We start from the raw sequence: 22982 nt of genomic DNA on the forward strand, positions 1-22982 counted from the left end.
TGAGTTTAGAATTTGTTAGTACTACGGGTCGGCCCATACACCGAGGATCCGAGGATCCAGCCGAGGGTGAACTTCCCCTCGGACGGACACCGGAGAACCCGGGACTTTATGGTAAAGGTTAGGGAATGACACGGTCAAGACCAAGGGTTAAAATGGGTGAACCCTTGAATGTCTTGGAAGCACTGATGTTAGAGAAATACCAAAGATAAAAGCTGCCACCTCCACATTAAAGACCCTGTACCTACCACCCTGGCCGCATTAATGAGGAAGTGACACCTGAACAGTGGAAGGGAAACTTCTGGTTACTATTCGAAGGTACTGAGAAAAGAAATATCTAGGCTAAGGGGGAATTGGGGCAACACGTGTACAAAGTATCAAAAAGAGGAGTATTTAAGGAGCAACCTAGAACAGGAAGAGGGATTCCCTTTTTTGTAATCGAAAGGAAAAAGAAAAAAGAGAAAGAGATCATATAAGAACAGCTCTCGGCTTGCGTCCGAGCAGGTTGATTTACAATATTCCTTGTTGTTTTCAAGTGTTAGCAATCTTTGACTTGTCATTTAATCCTTAGTCACTTCTAACCTGGGTTTCAAGCCCACACTCTACAAATTCATATTGTTTAAGGCTCATTGGGCCTGAGCCCGTAACTGTTCTTGGGGCCAGGTGCAATTATACGCTTACAGTCCTCAATTTTTATCTTTGTTTAAGTACTAAATATGCAATTTAACCAGAATTAAATATAAAAGGAGTGGGATAGTACTACTAGGACTAATAAGGGTCTTCAAGGAAATTTCTTACCTGTTGGAAATCCGTGTTTGTGGTTTTAAGGAAGTGATCGGATGGATTTTGGTGAATGGGACAGGGGAAACCACTTAGAGTGAAAAACTACATTGAATTGGAAGTAATTAGAGTAGTTAGTAACTTATTCCAACTCTAATATGATACAAAGATATTAAGAAAATTTTCAATTACTTACCTCAACTGCTGCAGAAGCAGGACCAAAATATATAGTTCTACCTGAAGACAAGAGACAGAGATTGTGGAAGAGCTGAAAGACTTCACTACTGCGTTGATAAATTGATGCAATAATGGTCCTTCTAATCCCATCTCTTTGACCTAAGCTTGCAATTCTGCTCATTACATAATATGATGCTGCACTATCAATTCCATTTGTTGGTTCATCAAGGAAGAGAAGCTTGGGATATGTTAAGAGCTCTATACAAATGCTAACTGTCCTCTTTTGCCCACCACTAATGCCTTTGGACTCCCCACCCTCCAATTCTAGTGTTCACTGCATCTTGCAAACCCATCTCTTTTACTGTCGTTTCTGCTCTCTCCTTCTTCTCTGATTTTGACATGGTGTCAGGCAATTGGAGCTGAGCTGAGTACTACGCGGCTTCTCTAACAGTTAAAGTCATCACTAATGTATCATCTTGTGTTACATATGCCTATGTTCAATAGAATGCAAAAAGAAAAATAGTTAGAATAATATTATGATCTTGTTGTGTTACAAAAAATGATTTAAGTTCAATTTTGAAAGCTTTTAGGAGAGAGAACAATATTGATCCTCCCTTGAATATATGTATATGTTTTGCAAGATACACACTCACCTATAAAAACCTTAAAATATAACTTGGTTTCCAACAATAATGACTTTGTTTCCAACTACAATGACTTACATTATTTGGGGCAAAAAGAAAGAAAGAAAAAGACTTCAAAGGATCTGCACATAACACTATTTTTTTTTTTTTATACAAGATAGAAATTTTACTCTAATTTAATATAAATATATATGTGTGTGAAGCTCCTTTCTAGATACTTAAACCTTGACCTTTACCCCTCACACCTTACAAACATTTATACTTATCAAAGGACTATCGCACCAAAAGTGCATTTTGGTTCACACAACACAATTGACTTGATAATAGAGGGATTTTTTTTTTGGGTACAGTTAATTCATTGAAAGATAATATACAATGGTTTTTATAATTTATAGAATATTAATATTATTATCAGTTTTACTACTAATTTTTTTTTTTTTACAATTTCTCCTAGTAATAAATGTGATTGATTTCACTTTTAACATTTTAATAAAAGATATCTAAATAATTTTTTTTACTATTAGTTAAACATGAGTTTGAAAAGTTGATAAAGTAAATTTTGTAATATCTCAAATAACCCTTCAACAACTCTAATTGAATTGGTAAAGTCAATCATGTCTATACCTAAAATAAACCTTTGATGTCTTTATATGATGAGAAAGAACAATTATGATGGTGGAACAATATGTATTATAGATTTCAATCGATGTTTTATTTAGGCTAAAATGTAAAATGACCCTTTTTCTTCAAATTTTATTTCCTCTAACTTTGCTTTCATTTATTTCAGTTCTCTAAATTTCAGATTTATTCAATTAAGGCTTTTCCGTTAACTTTTGTTAAAATTTTTTGAAAAAAAAAATCTGGAAAATATTTTTTAATCATTAATTGATTTTTTTTTAATTTAAAAAATTTGAAGAAAAATTTATAAAATTGAAAATTAACCACAACATACAACAAAAGTTAATGGAAAAGCCTTAATTGAATAAACTTGAAAGTTAGAGGACTGAAATGAATAAAAGTAAAGTTAGAGGACTAAAATGAAATCTGAAGAAACTTAGAGGGTCAATTTTGCATTTTACTCTTTTAAATAAAAAAGAAATAGTACTATTAATGCAATTTTTTTTATATTATGTTATTTCCTTACCGATGTTCCATAAGCCAGGGCTTGTTTACAACCATTAATCAGAATCTCTCCTTTTTGCCTTATGTTTGAACCCAACCTCCCTGAAATATGAATAACACAAGTTATAGTTTCACAAGTACTACTCTATAATGGATCATTAAAAACTCTACACCCCTTTGAACATATTTTTTTTTTTAAGAAATAATTTATTAAGCACAAGTTATTTTACACAAAACTCATAATTGGAAGTCACTATTTTAGTTTTTTTTTTTGGTGCGCAAAAAATTTAACTATTTTTTAATGGCAAGAATGCTATTTTGGTTCATATATTTTAGGGTTACAGTAAATTGATTTTTACATTTTAGCAGCAGTTAATTTAGTTCTTGTTATTTTCAACTTACAATATATATGGACTAGGGGTGGTGCCACCTTATGACCAGGGTGGTCCAAGGACCACTTTGACTTGAATTTTTTTTTTATACATAATAATTTAAAATTTTATATTTATCTACCTTTAAAAAAAAAATTTGGGAACACCCTAAATTTTGTTTATGCCAATAAAATTAAATTTTGGCTCTTAATTTGAGAAACTTAACAATATATTAAGGTCTTTCAAGCAAAAAAAACCACATGTTTTTATATTCTTTTAAACCTATACTACGGCTTTACTTTTAGTTTTTGCTTTACCTGACACACTGTCACTGTACGACTACTTTTTCTCAAAAATATTATAATATATATAATACAACTAATTGGTCAATGCCACGTAAATTTAGTTTTTTCTTCATTGTACAACTACTTTTCTTTTTTCTTTTTCCGATAACTTTGATTAGAAAAAAATAGTAGCTTTAGTTAATTAAGTGAATAAACTTAAAAATTTACTTAATTTTTATATAACATCAATTAATTCATTATATATATATATAAAATAAACTTTTTTATTTTTATGATTATAATTAAACACGTGATTGTCCATTCTAAGAAAATTTGATTAAATTTACACGAAAAGTGTCACTGAATATTGTGTTTTTACATTTTGCTATCATATAATTAGTAATAAACTTATTATATTTTTATTTATATAATTTAAAATTTTATTAATTATATTATTTATGATGTCACTGGTTCGACCATCGATTGGATCTCGGTCCGACTAAAAAACCAATAACCAGTCCATTTTTCGGTTCTTTCACCATACTAGTTTATAAAACCATGGAAAAAAAAAAACTTGAACGAAAATCTGGAAAAAAAAAATTATAATAAAACCACTAACAAGGCCCAAACCAAATGCCAATGGAAAAGCCCAGTATAAGATCAATCTCATCTCAGACTAAGACTATCACTACTCCAACACCAACACGATTACGTTTTTAATTCAACAGGTATTAAAAAAAAAATCCTCACTGCCTCAGTGCCTCGCGGATTCACAAGTCATTAAACAATTTAAACTAAAACTAAATCAAACCTAAAGGCTAAAAGGAAATAAGAAACTTACTTACTCTCCCCAGCCATCGTGATCCATCCCTGTTCAGCAACACTAACAACAACCACAACTGAACTTCACAAGCTTTATGTTGTAAAACTTTATGTATTTGCGTGTTTTTTATTTATTGTTGTTGCTGTTTTCAATATATAAAATTTCCTTTTTATTAGATTGTGTAATTTATGCTTCTTGAGGAACACCCTGGAAAAAATTCTTGGAACTGCTATTGATTTGGACTCTACCATTAACTTATTAATAGAAAATACTTAAGTAGTTAACCGCTTTGGACATGTCTCTAATGCTAATGTGTCTCAATTTTAATACGCACGTCAACACTTATATAGCAAAATGATCTAATGTTTTTTTAAATTCTGTTTTAATTCTATGAATTTTAGTTTTTGATTCTGTTTTTATTTTATTATTTAGTTAAAATTAATAAATTAATAAATAAATTTTTTAAATTTATATGTTGATGTGTCATGGTGATGTGGCATTTTTAATAATATTTTAATTCTTCCGGCAACTACCTCAGCTATTTCCGTCGGTTGACTGACGAAAAAGACCAAAATGGAACGTGTTAATTGAATTAGGGACTAAAAGTGGTAAAATTAAAATGTAGGGACTAAAATGAAAAAAACACCAAAATGTAGGGACTAAAAGTGCATTTACGCCTTTTTTTTAATACACATTTTATCATTTTCTTTATTTTTTTTTTCCAAACATTGATAGTAGAGTGGTTTGGTCAAGTATTAGCAAACAGTACTACGGCTCGATCATATTAGAGCACCATTTGGTCAACAATATTTACGTTGCCTAAGATTCATGCAAAGTCTGGCAAGCATGTGATGTCTGACGGTGATCTCTTAGTTTGGTGGCGTTGGCTAATTAGGAAGTAATTTATAACTATGGGCAAGCTTTGTAATTTAATTAGTTGACACTTTGTTGGTACTTTTAACTGAAGCCAAAGCCTAAATCATTCCACCTTTAACTATCAAAATATCAACAAAGAAAAAAACCTACAAAAGTGACAGATTAAAATTTGAAGTATTATGTTTTGGGTGACGTTTAATATTCTCATTCATAGCAAGGAATTAGTACATGCAAATCACACATGCATGAGGGAGAGAAAGAGAGAGATTGTTATATTATTTTAAGAGTTTTGATAAGCATAACAAAACTTTTAGATTATTGCTTTTAAAAAAGAGAGTTTGTTATTACTCGCTAATGAATCAAGAAGTGTAGACTTGCCACAACCAGAAGGACCCATTATAGCCAAAAACTCCCCGGGCCAAGCATAACCAGATAGACCCTGAAGGATCAATTTGGTGCCACTTTTTTGACTAGAAACGGTCACACCCAAATCCTGCCATGTTAAAAAAACACCATCCTCTGGTTGAGTCTGAACCACCTTCATGTTTATGGCACCATCTTCGTATTTGCTTGGTAGTCGATTAATGGTTTCCATTTCTAATATTGCAGTATTGATTTCTAGGTTTGTGTTAGGTTGGGTAGTTGATTGAATAAGAGAGGCCATGATTAGATTTAGATTGAGAAATATTTTATATATATAAATATATATATATATATATATATATATAGAGAGAGAGAGAGAGAGAGAGAGAGATTTAGTGCCTGTTTGGCAAAAATTATTTTTGCCAACTTATTTTACTATTCAGTTTATTTTTGCTACTATTCATGAGTTTCACTATACTATTTTAGCTAACTTTTACCTTTATCTACCGTATTTTTGGCAAAAAATTTTCAGTTTCAGCAAAATAAGTGGATTCCAAACAGACCTTGAGTGTCAGTTTGGCATGATTAATTTTGCCAAATTATTTTTTTATTTAGCTTATTTTTGCTACTATTCATGAGCCCACTATACTTTTTGGTATTTGTAAGTGCACAATTGCACCTGGACCCAAAGACAATTATGGGCTCAGGCCCAATGAGCCTTAAATAATGAAATTTGTAGAGCGTGGGCTTGAAATTTAGATTAGAGGTACTGAGAACTTAACAACAGGCTATGGTGTGCAAACACTTGTAAATAATGAATGATAATTGCCGATGGGCCTCCTCGGACGTGAGCCGAGGACTACTGCTATATTATTTCTCTTTCTTTCTTAAAGATTACAATTCTTAATTTTTTTCTTCGTTCCAGACCGGGCCTCTTTTCTTTGGCCTTTACCCCCCTTAAATACTTCTTTTCCTGATACTTTTGAATAGTGACCGGAAGTTTCAGCTTTACTGTTTAGGGATCACTTCCCTATTAATGCGGCCAGGGAGGTAGGTGCAGAGTCTTTAATGTGGAGGTGGCAGCCTTTGCTTATGATATTTTTCTAATATCAGTGTATCTAGAAGGTTCAGGGTTTCCCCCTCTTAACCAACAGTCTTTCCAGAGTTCTGCCTTGACCTTCGTAGTGAATCTACGAGTTTTCTTGGGTTTGTTCGAGGAGAAACTCACCTTTGGATGTGTCCTCGGACCCTCAGCGTATGGGCCGATTCGCAGTACTAACAAATTCTTAGCTCAAGAACAGATCGGCCCTCCTTGCTAGAGCCTAAGGGCTCAAATGTCCGCTTGGATTTTTTTACTTCCCACAGTATTATTTATGGGTTTTACTATATTATTTTAGCTAACTTTTACCTTTAATTTCGATATTTTTAGCAAAAAAATTTCAGTTTCAGTCAAATAAATGGATCCCAAACAAAGCCTTAGTTTTAGATTTTTAGGTAGTGCTGAGGGAAATGTAGGTATATATCCGCTCTAAATGGAGAACCATTAGATATTAGTTGTATATATATTGACTTGTCTTTGTCTACCTATTTGGCCTCCTTTTTATCCTCATTATATTTATGGTGCTTGCAAGTTTCTTTATTTGTTTGTTTGTTTGTTCGTTATTTTTGGAAGCTTCTTAGAATGATGTCACTAAAATGAAATTGGTTTTTTCTTATGAATAAAATAGTGGGTTTTGGTTAATTAAATTACGAAAGTCTTTTGTTGATTAGTGTTTTGGTTTAATGATAAAAAACAATTATCGGGAGTGGACATAATAGGTGAAAAACTCTCATAAAAAAAATGTATGATTAAAATGACATCATTTATTCATTTAGGAGTTTTTTGAATATCCATTTTGGGTTTTTTTTTTTTGAGAATCAAATCTTGAAAGATATTTATTCAAAATCAGCCAAAGTCGGTTAGGAGAACATCCTCCATCCACACTATGAGATCATTAATATGTCTAGCATGTTGAGCTAGATTATGAACTAAAGAATGATTCGACCTACGTGAATGCAAAAAAGAAAAATCATCTTTGAATCTCCCTCAACAATAATAGAAGGTAGATTGAGATTAAGAGCAAAAGAGATAGCTTTAACAGCTGCCATCGCTTCAACTTCATCTGAAGAATTTGGTAGCCTGACTTTTTCGGACATGGAGGCCATCACCCTTCCTTGGTGGTCACGAACAACCCCGCCCAAGCCAGCTTCATCTGTCTCTTGGAACACGGCACCATCAAAGTTGATCTTGAGGAGCGACGGTGGATATGGAGTCCAGCTGGTTCGATGTTTAGGCAAAGCACTAGACTGTATATCTTTGGGATCGGTAAAGCTTGGGTGAAGTCCTGAAGAGTTTGTGAGGCTGATGGGACCACTTGGGAAAGCGGGAAAGGATTGTTACTGGTTCGAAGCAGATTCGACGGAAGCAGATTCGACGGTACCAAATCGTCCAGACCAAGGTGGCAAAGAGCTCCGAGTTTTTCCTCTCCTCAAGAACGAAGCTTGTCAACTCAAAGAAATCTGAAAATGTCTTTGTTCTGTGAAACAGCCACAACAAGTCAGCCTCCCAAATGGCCGACAGTTGTTGGCAGTCCCATAAGGCATGATGGACATCTTCGGTGGCTACTTTACAGTGGCAGCAAACATCTTCAGCTATTACCCTTCGAACCACAAGATTTTATTTTATTTTATTTTTTATTTTTACGAGAATCGCTTCTCTACATGCTCTCCATAAGAAGTTTTTTACCTTATTCGGCACCGAGAGACTCCAGAGTTTCTTCCAAATGCTTCGGGCATCACCTTGAGAACTGGAAACCAGCGAGAGTGAGGATTTTTCTTTGGCTAGGAAGTTGTACCCGGATTTAACCAAGTAAATACCATTTGTAGCATGGGGCCAGAAAAGTTTGTCTTCTACATAGTTGGAGCTGAGTGGAATTTTTAGGATGAGGTTTGCTTCCATCGGAGCAAAAAAACCATTGAGAATTTCTACATCCCAGCATTTGGATGATTGATCAATGAGGAAGTCTACAGTAGCTTCCTGCATGTCTTCGAGCATAGGGGACAGAATGCTTTGGTGAGCAAATGAAGGTAGCCATGGGGTATCCCAGATTTTAATCGAGTCACCCCACCCCACTCTCCAATGTGCACCTCGTTTGAGGACCTCTCTTCCTTGAAGTATGCTACGCCATGCGTACGACCCACTAGAGCTCTCTGGGGCATCCATGAAAGAACATGTGGGGGAAAAACTTGCTTTTGAAGATCATGTGAAAGAGCAGTGGCGGCGCCACGTTATGGTCAGGGTGTTCCCAGGAACACCCTGACTTGAAATTTATATATACTAATTTTTTTTTACCCTTAAAATATAAAATAGGAACACCCTCACATTAAATATATATATATATATATATATATATATATATATATATATATATATATATATATATTTGTTCTACTTTCAAGCAAAAAAAAAGCCCAAAAAAAAATTTCAACTAAAATCTGAAAAAAAAAAATTGTAACAGAGAAAAAAAATTGTAAGAGCAAAACAATGGACGGGATCACAGCAAGCCCAACATCAAGCCCACGGCAAGCCCAACAGATGACAGAGGAAGCAAACTCACGGTTTCTCAAAAAACAAAAAGAAAAAGAAAAGACCCCAATACAGATCAGAAACCTCAAATCAGTTATCAGTAGTTCAGTACATCACTAAAGCTTTTCTCAAAAAAATTAAAAAAATTTACTAAAGCTAAAGCATTAAGCAAACCTAAAAAGGAAAAACAGAGCAACGGCCGAATGACGCCTCCCCTTAGAAGTTAGATTGTTCCACGGTTCCAGTCACTCATCGGACAATGGAGATCGCCAGATCGGTCTAGCTCCAATCGCAGTTGCTCATCGAAGATCGGACTTGTCGCCCCTTGTTGCATCGAAGACGGAGATCGGTCCACATCGTCCCAGTCGTAGTCGCAATCGCAGTTCTAGTCGCAGTCGCAGTCGCAGTCGCTTATCGTCGCCATTGCCTTCGCACATCGCTGCCATCGCCCAGGTATTTCTCTCTTCTTTTCTCTATGACTCTCTCTTGGTCTCTCACTCTCTTTATCTCAAATCTGAAATGAATATAGGAAATGAAATAATGAACACAGAACAATGACTTTATTTATGACTCTCTCTCTCTTTAGTCTTTATTAACTTTATGACTTTGTCTCATTGTCTGAACTAGTGAACCGTGATTGGCTCATTGGCTGAAGCACTCAATTTTTTTTTTTTTTTTTTTTGTTGAGAAACAAGCACTCAATTTAACTTTATTAATTTTTTACTTTTTGAATTTGGCATTATGCTTTTGGCTTTAATGTGTTGGTGTTGGTGTTGGTTGGTGTGTAATGTGTTGGTGTTGGTGTTGCCGTGTTGGACTGTTGGTGTGTGTTGGTGTTGGACTCAAAGACATTAATTGTCTTTTAGTGTTATTGTGATTTGTGAAATTGTGATTGTGAAATTTTCTGATTGGCAGCTAGTTCTTGTGATTGGGGTATTGGGCAGGCTTGTCTGTAGAGTGGGGTGGGGGTGGATAGACTGATGGGCACATGGGGTCGGGTAATTGGGTAAAGCAGTGTAATGTGCACATCAGCACATGGAATGTGTAATGTGCACATGACGGACTCTTTTAGCGTAATGTGCAACTAATAAACAATAATTTAATATATCAATAATTAATTGGAAAAAACAATTAATAAACAATAATTAATAATTTAATTAACCAATACATTATAAAAGACAAAAAAATTAAATTATGTTAGGCTAAACAACAATTAATAATTTTATAATTAATGAAACAATAATATAACAAATTATAATTTATAAAAGACAAACAAATTAATGAAACAACTAAACAACAATAATTAATAGTTTATTAATATTTCAAATAAACTTATAATTTATTGTTTATTTTTTTTCTAGAATTATGGACAAATACTTGATAAGAAAACCACGTACCCAAGATTCATCTCCTGTGCAAGATTCATCTTGATCTTCTAAGCGAAGTTGTGTTGACTTTAACTTAGAAAATCTTCCTTCAGATCCTGGGCTACGACAAAAGATATCATCTTAGCATCCTAATAATCATGATGAAATAAGAAGACATTATTTAGGAAAAGGCCCTTGTCGACCTCCTCATGATTACCCTGTATCATATTTTTCTACAAAGCCCCGTCAATTTAGAGTCAAATGGTATGTAACTAGAAATTGGTTGGAATATAGTATAGCCAAAGATGCAGCATTTTGTTTTTATTGCTACTTATTTGGGAAAGATGTTGGTAAGTAAGGAGGACGTGACACTTTTGTAACGAAGGGATTCAAACTTTGGAATCAGCTTGGGAAGTTAGATTCCCATGTTGGAGGAGTTAATAGTGCTCATAACCAAGCTATCAAGAAGAGTGAAGATTTACAGAAGGAAAAACAACACATTCAAAGTGTTTTGGTTAAGCAATCAAATCAAGATAAAGCTGAATATCAGATTCAATTAAATGCAATAGTTGATTGCATAAGGTTCCTTTTATCCCGAGGATTAGCTTTTCGTGGTCACGATGAATCTCAAGATTCAAGTGATAAAGGAAATTTTCTTGAGCTTCTACAATTCTTGAGGTATCACAATGAATCTATCAATGAAGTGATGCAAAATACTTGGAAAAATTGCAAGCTTACCCATCATGATATTCAAAAAGACATGGTGAATGCAATTGCACATGAAACATCCAAAGCCATCATCAAGGATCTTGGCAATGGGTTCTTTTCAATATTAGTTGATGAGTCACGTGATATCTCAGTGAAAGAACAAATGGCACTCGTTTTTCGTTATGTGAACAAACAAGGAATTATTATAGAGCGGTTCCTTGGTATTATACATGTAGCAAGTACCACCGCTTTGTCACTCAAATGTGCTATTGAAGGTTTACTTTGTGAACATAATTTGAGTTTATCGAGACTACTTGGGCAAGGTTATGACGGAGCTAGTAATAATATGCAAGGTGATATCAATGGTCTCAAAACTTTAATTTTGAAAGAGAATAAGTCAGCATTTTATGTCCATTGTTTTGCTCATTAACTTCAATTGACACTTGTTGCTGTTGCTAAAAATCACATTAACATTGTTGATTTTTTTTATGTGGTTAGTAATTTAGTAACTGTTGTTGGAGGCTCTTGTAAGAGATGCTCTTCGAGATGCTCAATTTGCCAAAATTAAAGAAGATTTAGAGAATGGTGTACGAAGAAATGGACAAGGTTTGAATCAAGAGAAAAATCTTAAACGTCCTGGTGATACACGTTGGGGATCATATTATGGGACTATTTTCAACTTGATTTTGATGTTCTCTGCTGTTGCTGATGTACTTGAGATTATTGAAGAAGATGGGCTCTCTGACCAAAAAGTTGAAGCTCGATCTATTATGAGGTCAATTTTATCTTTTGAATTTGTTTTTGCTCTACACTTGATGAAAAACATTTTAGGGATCACAAATGAGTTGTCAATAGCATTGCAAAAAAAAAATCAAGATATAGTAAATGCTATGGATCTTGTTAAAGTATCTAAGCAATGATTGCAAGTGATGAGAGATGATGAATGAATATCTTTATTGACTGAAGTGTCTTCATTTTGTGCCACACATGATATTCCTATCTTGAATATGGATGAAATATTTGTAGTTAGTGGGAGGCCGCGACGCAACACCTAACAAAATACAAATTTACATCATTATCGTGTTGAGCTATTTTACACAGTTATAGATATGCAACTTCAAGAGCTAAACAATCGTTTTTCAGAGGTGAATACCGATTTGCTAATTTGTATGACTTGCTTGAATCCAAGTAATTCATTTGTGGCTTTAGATAAGAAAAAGTTAATACACCTAGCAAAGTTCTATCCATATGATTTTCTTGGGACAGATATCTTGGTACTTGACTCTCAGCTTTAGAATTTCATTTTTGATATGCGCAACAATGACTTGTTTTTAGAGCTTCAAGAAGTTAGTGAACTTGCTGAAAAGTTAGTAAGCACGAGGAAGCATGAGACTTATCCATTAGTCTATTTGCTTGTAAAGTTAGCTTTGACCCTTCCTGTTGCTACTGCAACAGTAGAAAGAAGTTTTTCAGCAATGAAATATATAAAGAATGAACTGCGCAATCAAATGGGAGATCAATGGATGAATGATTGCTTGGTTGTGTATATTGAAAAAAATGTAACTTGTAGCATTGATAATGAGACTATCATGCAACGATTTCAAAAAATGAAAAATCGTAGAAAGCAATTGTAAATTTTATGTATTTACATGTTTTTTGATTGTTGTTGTCAATATATAAAATTTTCTTTTTATTAGATCGTGTAATTTATACTTGTTAAGGAACACCTTGGAAAAAATTCCTAGAGCCACCATTGTGAAAGAGGGACTGCTTGTTTTGTAAAAGACGCCAGGCTTGCTTGGCTAAAAGGGCATTGTTAAAAAGAGCCAAATCTTTAAACCCCATACCTCCATCAGACTTTGATTGACATAGAGAGTCCCACTTCACTTAGTGAATCTTTCCTCTCTCTTCTCGTTGTCTCCACCAAAACTTTTGAATAAGGCTTTTAATTTCATTGTAACCCCCAAGGAAATTTGAAGCAATTCATTGTGTAAGTGGGTATTGCTTGAACCATGGATTTAATTAAGATCTCCCTTATTGCTTGTGATAATAATTTTTCCTCCCACCCTTGCAACTTCCTCCACACCTTTTCCTTTATGAAATTAAAATTGACTTTTTTCCTCTTCCCTACAAAAGATGGCAGGCCCAAATACTTCTTATATTGCTTTATTTCTAGAACCCCCAAAGCCTGTTTGATGATTTCTCTCTTATCCTCAGAAGTTTGCTTGCTGAAGAAGATGGTGGTTTTGTTTCTATTGATAAATTGCCCGGAACATCCACCATAGACTCCTAGGATATCAAGAATATTCTTACACTCCTATTCTGTGGCCCTACAAAATAAGAGACTATATCTGCAAAAAGAAGATGTGTTAGTCTTGGGCTATTTTTGCAAAGAGCATAACCCTTAATGTCACCCCGGCTAGCTGCTTGTGAAATAAGGCCATAAAGTCCTTCAGTACATAACAAAAAGAGAGGGGAGACAAAGGATCTCCTTGTTGAATACCACGAGTTGGTAAGATCATGCCTTTTGGTTCTCCATTAATTAGTATGGAGTAGGATACTGTTGTAACACAAATCATCATTAATTTCACCCAACGTTCATTAAAACCCATCTTCCTCATGACTGCCTCCAAATAGGGTCACTCCACTCTATCGTAAGCTTTACTCATATCAAGCTTAATGGCCATATAATCATCTTTTCCTGTGTGCCTCTGCATACTATGTAAGGATTTAAAAGCTACCAAAATATTATCTGAGATGAGGCGACTTTTAGTAAAAGCACTTTAATGTTCAGTAATAATTTTTGGTAAAATCCTTTTAAGCCTATTTGCTAACACCTTAAAAAAAAATTTGTATAAAACATTGCAAAGGCTAATAGGTCGGAATTCTAAGACATACTTTGAACCTTAGGAATGAGAGTAACAAAAGTATGATTAAGGTTAGTAGGCAGAGTTGCAGACTTTAGGAAATGAAGAACCGAAGAAGTTACCTCGCCACCAATTAAATCCCAGTAATTCTAATAAAAGAGATGAGGCAATCTTATACTATTACTTTTTTTTAGACGTGAATCTTATACTATTACTAAGATTATATATATGTAACATATTTAGTTATATTTGTTAAATAGAGTTAGATAAGTGAGATAAAAAAAATTTACTAATTGAATTCGGACCAAGTTTATAGCAAATATAATTTATGTATTTTATAAGGCTATCATGTATAAAAAAATCAGTTCACAATAATTTTGTGTTTTGACAACTAAAATTCTTTAAATATTTTAGGAATTTATTATCATTTTGGTAGTATTTTATTGAAATCATTTGACTTCAATAGTTGTAAGTTGTATTAATCTTGTTATGGACCACTACTATATATATATTTGATATTTTATCATTTTCATGTTACAAATTAATTTAGTAAACTATATTTAATATTTAGGAGGAAAATAAGAGTGAAGACATCGTGGATTGACCTAAATTCGATCGGACCTAATCCATTGTCAGGTCAAAATTCTAGAGATGTGAAGATCATCATTGTGTTTGTGTCTATTTCCAAAATGTGGGTAATAGTGATTTTATTACTTTGCCATTGTATGTTGTTGGTATGATTGTCAATATTACTATACATGAAAAAACATCTGGTGTTGCAGTGCTAAAAGCTTCCTTGGAGATTTTAGCAGCAATGCAATCGCTCCGAAATAAAAGAAGGCAATTTTATTAGTCAATAGAATGCATTAAAAAAGCCACATTGTATCCTAAAATATATAAAATTAAAAAGGAAAAAAACAAAAATAGTCAAAATTTGGCTAACAAAATTAAATCATAGAATACAAATTCATTAATTTATTCTTGAAATTTGCTAAAATCAAAATTAAGATTAGACAAATTCATTAGTAATACAATGTAAATATCTTGAAATATGCTAAAATTGAGATTATAAATTTCAAAGAAAAAAAATGACACACGGCCCCACACACGAGAAATTATTTGCACCTCCCGGGTGGAGGAGTGATGTGGTCCTCTTGGTGATGTGGACCAATAAAATGCAGCCATGTATTAAAAAAAACTGAGTCAGCAACACACCACTTCAACCATTTAAAACTTAAAAACGTAAAATACACTTTTACAACTTCTGAAACCAAAATCAAAATTTCTGAAACCCAAATCAAACGCATCTGCCTCTTTCTTCCTCTTTCCCTCTAGCTCTATTTCCCCAATATCTCATCAACCACATCCCTGTTAAGATCGAATGGGCCGCTTCTTCCCACGAAGGCTCCCTTCCATCTCGAGCTTCTCGTCCATCTCCGGACACGCACAAGGGATCCAACCCGCCAAGTAATTGGTACACGTCAGCCTCGGATCCCGTTTCCGGATCTTCCCGGAACTCGGGCCCGGAGGATCCGTATCCACCTGCGAAAAATCGAGACTCTGGTCGATAATCGGCGGCGGCGAGGGAAGTTGATCGGGAGCTAGGGACATAGAGAAATGACCATGAAACGGTGAAGTCGAGGAGGTCTCCGAAGTCCCACAGAGCTGAGGTAGGGTCTTCTTCGGTCATTACACGTGGGTGATGCACAGCTGTGTGCATTGAGGTGTGCACTGGGGTGCGTGGGGTGCTGCTGTGAGGTGCTGCTGTGTTGTGAAGGAGTTAAGCAATTGGTTGGGATGGTCAGGGTAGTTAGTTAGTTAGGCTGCTGTGTTTTGGTATGGTTGTTTAAATTTTGGAGATGTAACGTATTAGAAAGTTATTAGTAATACCTTGAAAGTTTTGTTAGGGGACTCATGTTAAACTTTGAATCAATTTTTGAGGGTCTGTTTGGATAGAACTTATTGCTAAAAATTAAAAATTGAAAATTGAAAACACTGTAGCAAAATAATTTTTAAAGGGTTAAAAAATACTGTTTATTGGCCTAAAATTACTGTTCATGGCCAATAAACAATAACAAACACGCGTTAAAAAAAAAAAAAAAAAACTTGGACGTGAACGAACGTTTGGGCTATCCAAACACTTCGTAGTGTATAAAAACTTGTAACTATGCAGCTAGTGAGTGGTAAAATTTTCTCCCGAAAAGGAAGAGCCTTTGGTGGGAATTAGAGGATGAGAAGTAGTGACAATGGTTAGAGGATGATAAATTATGCAGCTAGTAGCATACTGAAATATATTGTACTGAAATATAAGAAGTTGTGACAATTGTACTGAAATATATTTCTCAATAAATCAAGTCTTTTGTTTTACAATGGTTATATTCTAATTGTTCACACCACAAGTTCACAAAAATTTCTTATAATCAACATTTGAATTGGAAATACATTTCATTGCTATTGGTTATAATCAAGTGGATAAATAACAAATTGAACTATACAATTTTTTTAGTAGAGGATGAGAAGGCATATGCAGCTAGTGAGTTGTAAAATTTTCTCAGGAAAAGGAAGAGCCTTTGGTGGGAATTAAAGGATGAGAAGTTGTGACAATGGTTAGAGGATGAAAAGTTATGCAGCTAGTGTACTGAAATATATTGTACTGGAATATGAGAAGTTGTGAGAATTGTATTGAAATATATTTCTCAATAAATCAAGTCTTTTGTTTTACAATGGTTATATTCTAATTGTTCACACCACAAGTTCACAAAAATTTCTTATAATCAACATTTGAATTGGAAATACTTTTCATTGCTATTGGTTATAATCAAGTGGATAAATAACAAATTGAACTATACAATTTTTTTAGTAGAGGATGAGAAGGTATATGCAGCTAGTGAGTTGTAAAATTTTCTCAGGAAAAGGAAGAGCCTTTGGTGGGAATTAAAGGATGAGAAGTTGTGACAATGGTTAGAGGATGAAAAGTTATGCAGCTAGTGTACTGAAATATATTGTACTGGAATATGAGAAGTTGTGAGAATTGTACTGAAATATATTTCTCAATAAATCAAGTCTTTTGTTTTACAATGGTTATATTCTAATTTTCCACACCACAAGTTCACAAAAATTTCTTATAATAAGCACTTGAATTGGAAATACTTTTCATTGCTATTGGTTATAATCAATTGGATAAATAACAAGTTGAACTATACAATTTTTTTAGTAGAGGATGAGAAGGCATAACAAAAGAAAATATACAAAAAGGAATGTAATCTAACATTTCCTATAAATAGGCCTATTTTTATTGCCTTCGAAATACAAAAATAACTGCTGCAGCTTTCACTCCTCTAATCATTAGTTACTTGATTAATCTTCCAACTTGAGAACTTGTCAAAAATCTTCCAAGTTGAATACTTATATGGTAACTTTTGAGTCAAATCATTTTTGCCTAGGATTTAGTTGTGTAAAACCATTTAAGAAAGAATTCTGCACAAATAGAGATAGACATTTTTCAGTTATTAGTAACAAGGTGATAACTATAAATAAACATAACTAATGAAGAATTAAAAATAGAAACAGCAAGTATTTTACCTGACTTAAATGATTCAAGAAATCATTACTTTGAAGCATAGTTGTGAAGCTGAAATTTGGAGAAGCACTGCTCCAATAGGAAAAGGGGTTCTACATTCAAATTAACTCAAGCTTAAATGTTAGATATTTTTCTAAATGAACATTCAATTACAAAAATCAATTATTTATTTATTTTTATTTACTTTTACCTTATTTGGATGTTGAAAATGACTTGGACTAATGGTTGTTGGCATGGCCGGAGGAAGAAATACCTATCAAATATTATAAGAGATTAATATGGCATCATTAAAAAAATAATAATAAAGAAGAGGATGCAAGGGGCTTAGATCATACTTAATTAGTATAACTCTCATCCATGGGTACACTAGATGGGTGCTTTGGCTGGCAAAGACCTGTACATTGTGGAGCATAGGTTGAGTTTTGTGAATTAAAATTAAAGGGATAATTACAATTTGCCTACCTGTGGTTTGCCTCTAATTTGATGTGCTTACCCGTGGTTTAACTTTTGACACTTTACTCACCTGTGGCTACCACCGTTAGTCTCCCGTAACCCACCTCTTCCCCCGCCATTACTCTAACACAAAAATGTAAAAAACCAAAGCCCAAACAGATCAAAATGTACTCGCTCCCAAAAGTCACTCACTCCCATCCAACCTAACTTGCTCACCAAACGAAGATCTCAGGAACCCATAAAGGAATTGATCTGGCTATTTCAAATTTTGATTCCATTGATAAAAACATTTTATGTTGTACACTTGTACTTTATCAAAAAGATTAGGAATTTTCAACACGTACATCATTAACCTTTTAAAAAAAATGTAAGCAAGCATTACTGCATTGCTTAGACTCATTCAAATCGATACCCAAAACGATCCAAACTTTCTTTTAATATATAAACAGCCACACCAATCAACAACAACCACAAACTACAAACTGCTAATAAGAAAGGTAAACACTGAACTGCAAGATGGTATCCATGCTATTCGTGGTGTGCTGATCCTCCTGATGAAGCGACCCCAACGTGGTGTACACTTTTACAATCTCATACTTCTTGGTCCCACCAACCACCGCTATCTGAGACTCAAGTGACACCGTCCGATGCACCCCAAAGAAACTAATCGTATCCTCCACCACTGTCTGGTCTTGGTGTTGTTGAGATTTATTTCAGATTTGGGAGTTTTGATTGGATTTTGATATGATTTGGTTTGGTAAATGTTGATTGTGGTGGATTCCATTGTTGGGTTGGCTAAGTTGCGGTCAGATGGTGGTGGGTATGGGTGAGATCTTTTCTGGGTTTTGGTTTGAGGTGGAAGAGAGTGAAGAGTGGGTTTGAAAATTGTGTTGGTTTTATTTGGGTTTTTCGATTGTAATGGACTCCAAAACAAGCTTAGGTTTTTACTTTTTATTTATTTTTACGGCAAGACTGGGTTTGTTAATTTTTCTGGGATTTTTTGAACTTTTTTGGGTTTTTAGTTTTTGAACTTTTCTGGGTTTCTAATTTTTGTTGGCAGGAACTTTTCTGGGTTTTTTTTTCTTCATATTTTCGCTAGAGCAATTGTATATGAATAGTTCATTGCTCTGTAAAAATTGGATCTAAAATTGGATTTATATTAAGTTGTTATTTTTCTTTTCTCATACGGCTTTATCATGCTTTCAGATTTATAATTTGTTGTTTGCTTGTGGTTGAGATGATAGATTCAAATACAAGTTAAAGTTCTAAGAAATCGCATAATTTTTTTTACCAATAGCACATTTTGATCTTGTTTTCTCTTGAATTTTTATGTTTTGGGAGGAGAGAGACATAAAAATAGTTCAAAAATACATATTTACCCTTCTTTTTAACAAAGGTGGGTTACGGAAGACTAACGGTGGTAACCACAGGTGGGTAAAGTGTCAAAAGTTAAACCACGGGTAGGCACATCAAATTAGATACAAACCACAGGTGGACAAAGTGTAATTATCCCAAAATTAAAATTTGAAAGTCAAAGAAACCTCCAAAGCACATCTTTGCTCCAGCTATTCATCTCCAAAGCACAAGCCTAAGTAACCAACATATTAGGTTGCATTCCAACTGCTAGCATATTAGGTTGCACTTGACAATAGTATGTATTGGTACCAGGTATAGTAGTATCAGTGATTATGCTTTTTGAGAAATGAGTAAAAAGTATGCATGTCTGCATAATTTTAGTGTCTTAATTTGCAATAAGACTTTAAGCTTGTTAACATTGACGGAAAAGGAGAGGAGAATTATTGGTGAGTATATGATGATACAAGCAGTTAGATTGGTTTTAGATGGATTGGAAGTAGTCTAGCAACAAAAATTTTAAATTGCATGATTTGAAGAAGAGGAAACAGTGGATCATGACATTTACTTGGCACTAATATTATGTGTAAGGTTCCTGTCACCACTTCTATCAACTTGAGTGACAACCTATTACAAATGGAATCTAATGTTAATGGAATTGGTAGTCTGTTAGAAACTGAGATGCCATGATATAATGAAGTGATGCACTATATCCTAATTTGCAGAAATTTTTTGAGTGTTTTGGAACTACTACACGGTCCATTTGGGTTTGGTAGTAGACTTAAAATTCTCAAAAAATGCTCACATAGATCTTGAAATTTGCATAGTTTTGTTGTAACTTTAGTGTCTTCTCGTTATAAATTTTTATAACTATTGACCATGAAGTGAGTTAAATAATTATGTTGGTAAGTTTTACTTGCTACCCTTGAACTTGTGACCCTCAGCCTCACCCCATACTTTTGGAAGAAGAAGTGCATTTGAGCTAAGCCTTGTTTATCTCCAATTTCAATTTCTCCAATTTCTAGGCGTTGATTTACTGGTTTTATTCAAGCAGATCAGTAACAAACACAGAAATACATAAATCTGCTAGACTAACAAAAAAAGAGAGAGAGAGGAAATCAATACCTTTAGGGGCATGGCTAGAGCTTGTTGGAAGTCCTCTTGTAGACAATTGTTCTAAAAAAAGGAGAGGAAATCATGGGCATTATTCACAACAAACCAATATTTGAACCACACTACTAACATATTTTTTTTCAATATAAAATTTAAATAAAAGAACAAAGATTTACTTGATCTTGTAACGTCTTTTAATGGCTTCCTTTTACGCTTCTCCAAGTTGCTTTTGAGTCTTGCATTTGTGACTCCTTTCAGTCGCACACAGGGGGGGATCTAATATTGGCAAACTATTGAGAGAGCAATCCGCCTTCTCAACATCATCAAAGACATTATTAGCAACAATCCTATTTTCTTTTTCATCATCATCTCTAGCTACATTTAACTGCTTCATATCATTTTCAACTAATTCTATCTGTTAGTGTATAGCTTAGACTAGTTTAGCCCGTTGAGCTTAGCCCAGTATACTGTACTTGTAGTTCACACATATTACTTGTACTTTACTCATATTATTTGTACTGCACACATATCTAGCCTATATAAGGCTCTCTATTGTACATTGTTATACACATAGTATATACAGATTATTCAGTCTTTCTCTCTCACTTTATATTATTAACATGGTATCAAAGCCATTCCTCTGATTTTCTGGTTCCTGTGGACATCTCCGTCACGCCCACAGCCCCTAGAACACTCGCTTTTCGTCAGCTTTGTTGATCAAACTGCCAGATTCAAGACATAGATTGACAGATCTTCCGATCTTGAGCAAAACCCAACAAAGATTCGCCAGAAACCACCTCCCACGCGCCCACACGCGCCGACTGAAGTTTCTGCTTCACAAGCACGCGCTCCACGCGCCGCCAGCCTCTTTCTCGCGCCAAGACAAGTGCCGTCACGTGCCTCCACGCGCCCTATGCACCTGCTCCGATTCACGAACTGCCACGTCAGCCCTAGGGTGACGTCACATTGCCACGTTAGCACACGTCCGTTGACTTTGACCAGACCGTTGACCGTTGACTTTGACCAAAGTCAAAAATTTTCAACCGGACCTGTCTTGCTTAGTTTCGTGTAGATTCCGATTTCGGGCTCTGTTTTTGCTCTTGAGGTCTCTAAATCCCATTTTTTTGCCATTTTTCTCATTATGGCTCAACAAAATGATCGAGATATCATATGTCCTATCACCATTATGTTGGATGGTCCCATTAGCTATCATGCATGGTCTTAGAATATGACTATCTTCCTCAAGGGTTGTAAACTGTGGAGATATGTGACTGGTTCAATTCCTAAGCCAGTACCAAACCCTAAGTCCAAAGCCATAGCTTCTGAAGATGCCTCCAAGACTGCTGTTGCAACGGATGATTATGAAGAACGCCTAGAGGAATAGGAGAGTATTCAGAATAAGATCTTGTCTTGGTTTATCAATACCTCTATTCCCTCCATTCATAATCTTCTTCCTCGTCTTGAGACTGCTGAGGTTGCTTGGAAATTTCTGGCCGATCGCTATAATTGTACTAATGATTCAAGCTTGGAGTTCCACATTGAATCAAAGCTTTATTAAATGCGCTAAGAGACAGGTCAGTCTATTTCTGATTATTATTCTTAGACTTCTACTATATGGGAATAACTTTCTGCTGCAGATCCTCCACTAGTGTGTTCTAAGGACATTGAGCTTTTTGTCAAATATCGGGATTGCCGTAAATTTATGCACTTCATGATGGGATTACGTGAGGATTTTGAGCCTACTAGGGCTTCTCTGCTTAGTTGGTCTCCTACTCCTTCTCTTGATGCTGTAGTCAAGGAGCTCATTTCTGAGGAGAACTGTCGGCCTACTCATCACATGTCATCATCTGATCATGTATTGGCTACACCATCTCCACAGCCTCCCATTGCTGCATTCACTACTCCTCCACGAATAAACTCTGGGCGTCCCACCTCTTAGTCTTCCAAAGGTACTCGCTGCGAGTTTTGCCGTGCCAAAGGCCATGACATCTCAGTTTGTCGCAAACTGCAGAAATTTGTGCAAGAGCAGAATAAAACTTCTTTTCCTCGGGTAGCTGTTGTATGTCTTTTAGATCCACCAGTTCCTACAGGTCCATCTTTAGCTTCCTCACTTATTACGACTGATATTAAGGCAGTTGTTCAATAGGTTTTATCCCGCACTTCCACTGCTTTTTCTGTCACCTCAGGTAAACAACCTTGGTTTTTTGATACTGCATGTTGTAACTATATGACTTTTGATGAATCTCAATTTTCTGATAAGACACCCTTAGCACATCCAATCGCCATTTACACTGCTGATGGAACTCTTAGGCTTGTTAGTCATAAAGGAACAATCTCTTCTCCCTGTTTATCCCTTAATGAAACTTTTCATATCCTTAAGTTATCCCTCAATTTACTTTCTGTTGGTCAACTTTGTGAATTAGACATAGATCTTCTATTTACTAATCATGGTGTGGATGTGCAGGATCCCCGGACGGGT

General features: G+C 34.8%; 1 long non-coding RNA gene and 1 pseudogene across 2 annotated transcripts; both read right to left on the reverse strand.

Moving 5' to 3' along the window:
• LOC142644081 (uncharacterized) overlaps nucleotides 1-22982 on the reverse strand; it is a 75237-nt pseudogene that overhangs the window by 12821 nt on the left and 39434 nt on the right.
• On the reverse strand, nucleotides 17168-20997 carry LOC142642483 (uncharacterized). 2 transcript variants are annotated; one of them, XR_012845668.1, is made up of 6 exons: nucleotides 20680-20997; nucleotides 20516-20566; nucleotides 17920-17978; nucleotides 17775-17837; nucleotides 17587-17676; nucleotides 17168-17481 (listed from the first exon to the last, which is right to left on the reverse strand). It is a non-coding gene; the product is annotated as an uncharacterized LOC142642483 (long non-coding RNA). The 2 variants fall into 2 exon arrangements; XR_012845667.1 differs by lacking the exons at nucleotides 20516-20566; nucleotides 20680-20997 and having other exon boundaries at nucleotides 17920-19168.

The sequence above is a fragment of the Castanea sativa genome, chromosome 7 (assembly GCF_040712315.1).
Source record: "Castanea sativa cultivar Marrone di Chiusa Pesio chromosome 7, ASM4071231v1".
Classification (NCBI taxonomy): domain Eukaryota; kingdom Viridiplantae; phylum Streptophyta; class Magnoliopsida; order Fagales; family Fagaceae; genus Castanea; species Castanea sativa.